Source organism: Danio rerio, chromosome 10, assembly GCF_052040795.2.
Source record: "Danio rerio strain M-AB ecotype USA chromosome 10, GRCz13ab, whole genome shotgun sequence".
Taxonomy (NCBI): Eukaryota; Metazoa; Chordata; class Actinopteri; order Cypriniformes; family Danionidae; genus Danio; species Danio rerio.
In genome coordinates this window covers 1,710,001-1,720,000 of record NC_141030.1, presented here as the reverse complement: position 1 = coordinate 1,720,000, position 10,000 = coordinate 1,710,001, and the positions used below count along the sequence as shown (strand labels likewise).

At 39.8% G+C, this 10,000-nt stretch overlaps 1 protein-coding gene across 3 annotated transcripts in view; it reads left to right on the top strand.

Moving 5' to 3' along the window:
* Window positions 1-10,000, top strand: part of wdr70 (WD repeat domain 70) — a 103,716-nt gene that overhangs the window by 20,119 nt on the left and 73,597 nt on the right. The window lies entirely within an intron of this gene.

Genomic DNA, 10,000 nt, shown 5'->3' with positions numbered 1-10,000 from the left:
AATTATTCGCCCCCCTTTTATTTATTTTTATTTTTTAAATATTTCTTAAATGATGTTTAACAGAGCAAGGACATTTTCACAGTATGTCTGATAATATTTTTTTTTCTGGAGAAAGTCTTATTTGCTTTATTTCGGCCAGAATAAAAGCAGTTTTACATTTTTTATTAATCATTTTAGGGTCAAAATTATTAGCCCCCTTAAGCTAAATATATATATATATATATATATATATATATATATATATATATATATATATATATATATATATATATATATATATATGACTTCAACTGTATATCATTGCATCTGAATGATTTTCACTTAAACTCACTCATGATCAGGGCCAGAAACAATCTGCAGACGTTTTTTTTGCTATTTCTGTTCAGAATTTTGCAAAAAAAATTAAATAAATGGGAGTATAGTAACTGTACTTAAAACATGAAATGAAAAATAAGGACTTTTTAACTTTAATTCAAGGTTTGCAATGCAAATTCAATTTGATCCACTTGTTTGGCTAACTAAGCAAGTCTCATTATATATATATATATACACTAAAAGACAGAAAATATTATCTTAAAACTGTACTGTAAATAAATCATATAAACATTTTTAATATTAAAAAAAGTCTAAAATTAATATAAAAACTGAATAAATATTTATTTACACTCATGTAGAGAAAAATCTGAAAAACTGCTTCTCTTGCACCAAATATGGTCCACATTTTTCATATATTTTATCCCACATGCAGATCTGGGTACCAGTTCAATGCACCCCTGTTTATATAGCTACCTACAAACATGGTTAATTAGTGTGGAAACTCGAAGTAAAGTTATTGTGGTTTGTTACAGCCACAGTCATGCTAAACACTCGCATTTGCATAGTTTGTTCATGGTCTCTCTCAAAACCATTTACTCTGGAGTTTCAGCACCAAATCCCAGGGGATTATGGGGTATTTTACTGGGCTTGCTGTGACTGATCCAAGCTTGATGTTACTGAATTTTTCCAAACAACGTGGAGCCAAATGGAGGATTGTCTTAATCAGATTTAATGTTTATTCTCTGCACTGACCACTGAGACATATTCCTCAACCAGCATCACTTCAATACCAGCATGTTTAACAAAAGCAATATCATACTACACACAAAAAAACAACTACAATAACATTTCTGGAAGTTGTAATGACAGTGAGTCAGTGGTTCTTTATTCAGACACCCCTATTTGGCCAATTCATTTTGTCATAAACAATCCTTCATATCCCATTAGAAGATTTCTCCGTAATCATCCAAGTGAATCTTTTCCCAGATTGAGTGATTCAGTTCAACGTTTGTTAGTCTGATTTAAACAATGCCTCTTTTTACCCAAATATCTATCATTTGTTCATGAAAAAATATTTTTGATCATATTTTAATGTTTTTTCGTAGTTTATAGTGTTTATTCCGGTCATATGTTCAGCAAATGATTCAGAGAGTCATTTGATTCAAAAGAGTCGGCCTTTTAGTTCACATTCATTCATTCATTCATTCATTTTCTTTTCAGTTTAGTCCCTTTATTAATCTAGGGTCGTCACAGCGGAATGAACCACCAACTTATCATGCATATGTTTTACGCAGCGGATGCCCTTCCAGCTGCAACCCATCGCTGGGAAACACCCACTCATTCACACACATACATTACGAACAATTTAGCTTACCCAATTCCCCTATAGCGCATGTCTTTGGACTTGTGGGGGAAACCAGAGCACCCAGAGGAAACACACGCGAACATGGGGAGAACATGCAAACTCCACACAGAAACGCCGAGGCTCAAACCAGGGACCTTCTTGCTGTGAGGCGACAGCACTACCTACTGCGCCACCGCATCGGCATCATATTTAAATGTTTAGTCAGACTGTTCTTCTATTCTAGCCACTCTGAATACTTTCGTTCTGGTTTTCTGCAGTAATGCTGTTATATTCAGCGTGTTTTCCTTCTGCTTTCCCGTTTTCAAGATGTTTCGATGTTCACAGCTTCAAACCTACATGCCTGTGAAATTTTATATGCGTGTAAACCTTTGCACTGCGTCAAGTCATGCTTCCCTATAAAAGTGTGCTGGTTCTGCAGCGTGTGCAGTCACTGTACGCCATGCTGAAAGCTGCACACACACACACACACACATGTGGCTCTGTTTCCTTCAGTCGTAACACAGCCTCTGGAAGTCTTCCCTTGGCACGTCCCGGTGCATGTCGCAGGAGGAACGTTTAGTTTTTGGGAACAGCTGCAGCTCTGGACGGGGCCTCTGGATGTGTGCGGTGATGGGCCGCTGCGGCTCCACATATCAGGAGGTCAGCAGGGATCAGCAAATGTGACGCTTTGGTGTAGGGCTGAAAAATCTGACGTTGCGATATGAGAATTTTCTGTGATAAATGTTGCGATATGAATGCCAGGGAGTCCGCTGGGTCTTAAAAACTCTTAATGTCTTCAATTTCAAATCTAAACGTCTTGAAAGAATGTCTTCATACATTCATTCGGCTTAGTTCCTTATTTATCAGTTGTTTTACGCAGCGGATACCCTTCCAGCTGCAACCCAGTACTGGGAAACACCCATGCACATTTATTCACACACACACACACACTAATACACTACAGCCAATTTAGCTTTTTTAATTCCCCTATAGCGCATGTGTTTGGACTATGGGGGAAACCGAAGCACCCGGAGGAAACCCACGCCAACACGAGATTTCACAAAAATGACAGTAGGTGCCGAGTGATATGACACGATTAATAAACGTGCAATAAAACTAATATTCAGCAGTCTACATGTGTTTGTTGCCTCATTACAAACATACACATTTCACAATATACGAAGTAAATTAATAAAAGATGAAATTAAACAGAGTGTACGTCTCTTCGGGGTGGCACTGAATACATTTTAATCTGTATATCCTGCATTTTGCATCCTAATGAGTTGTAAACAAACGTCTGGTGAATTGGTGGCTGTCCATCGAAAACAATCTGTAAATACATGGTGTGACTGGCTTTAGCCCCTTGTCCTTGGCTTAGGGTGCTTTCACATCTGTAGTTCGCTTCATTTGGTCCGGACCAAGGGCAGTAATTGATGCATTGTTGCATTTTCTGCCGTCTTTGGGTCGTTTTCACATTACACAGCCAGTTGAAAAGAACCAAAATGCAGTCATCTGACAAAATCCACATCTCTCATTGGCCAGATGTTGTTGAACATATTTCCTAAACTGCTTATTGATTGGTCAGAATTCATGTGCGGGAAAATGCCAGTAAACTCCCGCAGGTAAACAAAACCTTTTACTCTGGAGGGACGACTGCGCTGGCTGATTGTATCCCTGCTTTAGACAAACTATACATTACGAAAATGAAGCGCGGCCGCAGCTGGAAAACAGTATAATGCATCGCTCGTCACTTCAGGAGGAGACGTGAACTAGTTTAGCTAAATTGCGACATGCTCATCTTGCGGAAATATTACCAACAATCCATCAGGTAATGTTCCCCCCCCTCTCTCTCTCTCTCTCTGTTGGTAAAGCGCTGTCAACAAGTATTTTTCCTCCATATCCCATAATGCACAGCACATCAGCCTACGGCAGCTGGATTAGTCCAAAACGTGCAGTACTTTTTGCGTTTGGACCTGTTTAGTACGGATCATATTCTCACCACAAACTAACCGCTACAGGGTTTGTTTGAAAGCGTACTGAGACCACCTCTTCAAGCAGGTCTCGGTACACTTATTTGGTCCGCTTTTGGTGCGCACTCGAGTACGATTGCTGCCCTCACCTGCCCAAACGAACCGCACCAAAAGGGGAAACGAACTCTAGTGCGATTTAATCGTACTAAATAAGGCAGGTGTGAAAGCACTCTTAATTAGTACAAAGACTATAAATTACACTTGACGTGTCACTCGTAAAGTATTGAATGGGGAAAATTGTAACAGTCAATATGGCAATTAAAGTCCCACCTACAAGTAAAGGAGCCAGTTATTGATCTCTATAGACTGACGGAGAAGCTCGGACCAGACCAAACAACAAACACAGTTTTTTAAACAGTGAAACAAGGTGAAAAAGTGAAACGTTTTATTTGTTATTGTTAAAACATTTATTTGCAATATAATTCTTTCATTGCATTATAATTGTCACTTTAATCAGTTTAATGTATCTTTGCTTTTTCTGAAACAGACCCCAAACTTTTGTATGGTAGTGTGTGTCTAAAATTATAAACCTTCTTCCTTAATTTAATTTAAAATAAATTACAGACTGATACTTTAGTTTAGTTTAGTTTAGTTTAAACTTTATTGTCCGTTCTGCTTGACACAGAAAGGAAATTTTTCTTCAACACTGGATTTAGGACAACAATTACAAACATACAACAACGACACAATAACACTTATCAACACAACAACATAAGTTAAAAGTTTAAAAACCAAATTAGCCCCATACACAATACTGCAAATCATACTCGGTAACCACCTCATTCACTACAAACATTGATCCGGTTAATCAATGTTTGTTGTACTTACTAATTAAACAGTTTTAGAGTGACATAGTTTATTGAATAAATAAATCTATGAATAGTCTATGAATAAATCTATGAATAAATAATCAACATGCTATTGATATTTGCTAAAAATGCTCTTGCATAACTATTTTATATTGATTTTATGTAAGTAAGCATAAGTTAGGCGAGGCAGTGGTGTAGTAGGTGGTGCTGTCGCCTCACAGCAAGAAGGTCGCTGGTTCAATCCTCGGCTCAGTTGGCGTTTCTGTGTGGAGTTTGCATGTTCTCCCTGCCTTCGCGTGGGTTTCCTCCGGGTGCTCCGGTTTCCCCCACAGTCCAAACACATGCAATACAGGTGAATTGGGTAGGCTAAATTGTTCGTAGTGTATGAGTGTGTGTGTAAATGTGTGTGGATGTTTCCCAGAGATGGGTTGCGGCTGGAAGGGTTTGACAGGACCGTGTCTGTTTGACGTTTCATACAGAAAGAAATTAGTTTATTATCAACGTTGGGAGAATTTGCTAATTCCCTTTAAACCCAGGTGAGCAAACATGTACATGTTCTACCCCATTAAAGGCTTCTTTCTCCTTATGTAGTTAATAACAAAAGATATACGACGTGTTTTTGGCTGTGAGACGTAGTTTGGACGAAGTTGTTGGCGATTCTTCCTATAGTAAAGTCATGCAATGTGAAAGTCCCTGTCGACGGTCCATCTTGCAGTGTGAACAAAGCAGCGACGAAATGCTAGCTCAGATAGTCAAGCAGTGTGAAAACAACTGTGACACGACTACTTTGAAAATCATGCAGTCTGAACTCGGCATAAGCCGACAAGAAAATAAATGAGTGAATGAATGAATAAGGATAAGGGAACAACGCTGCAGTCCATTTAGCTGTTCTCTCTCGTTTCTCTATGACTAATTTAAGGCATCCCTTTACACAATTTAAAAATTCTGTGAGGATTTTAAAAATATAGGAAATACTGTGGAAAAATCCCTTGCTCTGTTAAACATCATTTGGAAAATATTTGAAAAAGAAAACAAAAATCGCAGGAGGGAGAATAATCCTGACCTCAGCTGTAGGTCTCAAGTCAAGAGCAATGCGTTCTGTTCTTTTCCTGCCTCTAAATTCCAGCATTATAATGCATCTGGTGAGCAGCGCAGACCTGTGTCTCCAGCTTCAGTGGTCTGCAGTGGTGTTTGCAGTGATCACATTCGTCATTTCGGGGGTCTGTTCCTTAATCAGGGTCTCCTCTGAGCTGAATGCTTGTCTTCAGTTGTGTTCACAGATGGAGAATCCACCTTAAGCAGAGCTTGTTTCACACACATGCGTGCGCTCATTGATGGCTCACAGCGGCATAGCATTGACTGTTGAGAATAGCACATAAAGATGAGTCCTATTCATCTGACCACCCTCGGACCTCCTATTGCGTCTTATTTTTGCTCAAAAATTGTCTTCTGAGGATTTTACAAAGCATCAGTTCACTGTAGTAGCGTGTGGTACTTTAGTGCTCAAACATTTGACCAGTAAAGTGATTTGATTTGGCCGTTGGGGAGTAAAACGCTCTTAAAGACCATCTATCAGCCTTTAATGGACACCGTGAGTCAAAGGAACATAAAGCAGAACTATAGTTTTCATGAACTGAGAGCGGTTTCCCATGACCTCACACACACACACACACACACACACACACACACACACACACACACACACACACACACATACACACACCTTACCAGAAACTAGTGAATAGTGAATATTCACAGTATACCAAATGAATTAATAAAAGATATAATTAAACAGAGTGTACGGCTCTTGGGAGTGGCCCTGAATACATTTTAATCTGTATATCCTGCATTTTGCATCCTGGTGAGTTGTAAACAGATGTCGGGTGAATTGGTGGCTGTCCATTGAAAACAATCTGTAAAGACATGATGTGACTGGCTTTAGCCTATAGTCTTTGGCTTTATTGAGATCCCTGCATATCCCATTTTCAAAATAAGAATCCCACATACACTCACCGGCCACTTTATTAGGTACACCTGTCCAACTGCTTGTTAATGCAAACTTCCAATCAGTCATCATAATCACATGGCAGCAGCTCAATGCATTTAGGCATGTAGACATGGTCAAGACGATCTGCTGCAGTTCAAAGCGAGCATCAGAATGGGGAAAAAGGGGATTTAAGTGACTTTGAATGTGGCATGTTTGTTGGGACCGATCGGGCTGCTCTGAGTATTTTAGAAACTGCTGATCTACTGGGATTTTCATGCACAATCATCTCTTGATTTTACAGAGAATGGTGAGAAAAAGAGAAAAAAATCCACTGAATAATTCATACTACCTTTTTGTTTGATTGTTTGAGACCCGGTCAAATCTCAAATTTCAGCTCAAAATACCTAACGAAGTCCAAGGCACTCGAAAAGTGGAAAAATTTACTACCAGAATTAAAAACTTAGTTCACTTACTTTTCAGGTGCCTTTTTGAGACTTATGATTTCATTGTTCATCTTAATGATCCTCTTATCCCAAAAACAACCGACATATTAATTAGCCCTTTTTGATCGATTTTTTTAAAAATTGTGTACAATGCTATAAATCTGACCTTTTAGGCTTTGATCCTAATTGTGGCCTTTTGGTGACTGTCGCTTTAAATTCGAATGAGATTGAGCTCTTTTCAGACGAGGACAGATTCAAAACTGTAATGATGGACAGCTGCTTCTCACTCAGGGCTGTTTATGTTAATGAGGGAGAGATTGTCACTTTGTTGCTTTGTCCACAGTAATAAAAGCAATTTAATTCTGTTGTTGCTTGCCGCTTGACACATGTCGCTTTGCCTCTTGCCGTTTGACGCTTTGCCAATTGTCACTCGCCGCTTGTCGCTTTGCCGCTCGCCGCTTGCTGCTTGTTGTTTTGTTGCTTGCCACTTTGCTGCTTGCTGCTTTGCCGTTTGTCGTTTTGTCGCTTACCGTATTTTCGCTTGCTGATTGTTGCTTTGCCGCTTGACGTTTTGTCGCTTGTCGTGTTGTTGCTTGCTGATTGTTGCTTTGCCGCTTGTCGTTTTGTCGCTTACCGTATTGTTGCTTGCTGATTGTTGCTTTGCCGCTTGTCGTTTTGTCGCTTACCGTATTGTTGCTTGCTGATTGTTGCTTTGCCGCTTGTCGCTTTGCCGCTCGCCGCTTGCTGCTTGTTGTTTTGTTGCTTGCCACTTTGCTGCTTTGCCGCTTGTCGTTTTGTTGCTTGCCGTATTGTTACTTGCTGATTGTTGCTTTGCCGCTTGTCGTTTTGTCACTTACCGTATTGTCGCTTGCTGATTGTTGCTTTGCCACTTGTCGTTTTGTCGCTTACCGTATTGTTACTTGCTGATTGTTGCTTTGCCGCTTGTCGTTTTGTCGCTTACCGTATTGTTACTTGCTGATTGTTGCTTTGCCGCTTGTCGTTTTGTCGCTTACCGTATTGTTGCTTGCTGATTGTTGCTTTGCTGCTTGTCGTTTTGTCGCTTACCGTATTTTCGCTTGCTGATTGTTGCTTTGCCGCTTGTCGTTTTGTCGCTTGTCGTATTGTCGCTTGCTGATTGTTGCTTTGCCGCTTGTCAATTTGTCGCTTACCGTATTTTCGCTTGCTGATTGTTGCTTTGCCGCTAGTCGTTTTGTCGCTTGCCGTTTTGCCGCTTGCTGATTGTTGCTTTGCCGCTTGTCAATTTGTCGCTTACCGTATTGTCGCTTGCTGATTGTTGTATTGCCGCTTGTCGTTTTGTCGTTTGTCGCTTGGCGTTTTGCCGCTTGCTGATTGTTGCTTTGCTGCTTGTCAATTTGTCGCTTACCGTATTGTCGCTTGCTGATTGTTGTCATTTGTTGTTTTACCGCTTTGTCGCTTGCCGTTTTGTTGCTTTGTCGTTTGTCGCTTGTCACTTAGTTTTTTTTTTCAATTTGGTGCTTGCCGTTTTTTTCCGTTTTGTCGTTTTGTTTATTTGTTATTTTGTTGCTTGTTGCTTTGTTTTTTTTTCATTTTGTCGCTTGCTGCTTTGTTGTTTTTTCTTTTTTGTCGCTTTGTTTTTTTTCATTTTGTCGCTTGCTGCTTTGTTTTTTGTTTTGTTTTGTCGCTTTGTTTATTTGTCTCATTTGAATTTAAAGCGACAGTCACCAAAACACCACAATTAGTATCAAAGCATAAAAGGGTCAGATTTAGAAAAAATTTTCTGTGTGATATTTTCAGCTAAAACTGCACACACACACACACACACACACACACACACACACATGAGACTTATTTTACATATTGTAAAAGGGGGCATAATCGGACCCCTTTAAAAAAAGAAAAGTGCTGGAAAAGTTGCTTCAGTTTGACTTTGGAAAAGACATCAACAAACCCAGTTTCATAAGAGCGTGCGGTGTCAGATGATGAATAGTTATGACCTCTTTGTGGCCTGATTGTTCTTTTAGCCGTAACGCCCCGCGAGGTCGTCCCAGGAGCGTCTGCTGGAGGCCGAATGCCACAGATTCCCATCATGCCGTGCTGGAGCAAGAGCAGGTTTCTGGCTCTGGAGATCTGCCACCTGTTTCAGCTACTATTCAGTCACATCGGGAAAATCTCCAGCTCAATATTGCTGTAATATTTTGCTTTCTCACGAAGGATAAACACAGCAGAGCCGTAATAGCGGGATGCATCAGTTTTAATATGTGCGTTTGAGTTTGTGTGTATAAGTCCTGCTGAAATTTATATTTGTTTTAAGAGGTGCTCGGGAAATGTGGCCGATTTGTGTCCGTGTGGTGGCAGCTTCCCAGAGCCTTTATTTATACGTGTTTTGAGATATGATTTTTTTTTCCCGGAGCTTCACAACAGACTGTATTTTTAGCAGTCTGCTCGTTTGGTTGAGTCGGAGCCCTGAAGATAGATGAGGAGAAATCCCATATGCTTTGGATCTTGTCTAAATTGCTGGTCTTATCGGTGTTAATTAACCTCCGGGGCTTCGGCCAAAACTCTCTGATATGCAAGAAGGTTCAGACTTATTAAAATACATCTTTTACTATGATTAGATAACGGCACACTGCTCACATCTTCTTTCCTTTTCTTCTGTTTCATGACATTCATTATCTTTATTTACTTAGTCTTTTTGAGCTTTAAAGAAGATTAATTTAAAGCAAATGTGTAGTAATTATTGTGTATGTATAATTTTATTTCCATGCAGTTTTTATAATATAAATAATGTATAGAGTAACCTTTTTAATATCTATTAACTATAACATTCATTCATTTTCTTTTTGGCTTAGTCCCTTTATTAATCAGGGGTCGCCACAACGAAATGAACCGCCAACTTTTCCAGCATATGTTTTACGCAGCGGGTGCCCTTTCAGCTGCAACCCATAACTGGGAAACACCCATGCACACTCTTCCATTCACACACATACACTACGGCCAATTTAGCTAACTAAATTCCCCTATAGCGCATGTGTTTGGACTTGTGGGGGAAACCGGAGCACCCGGAGGAAGCTTACGCCAACACAGGGAGA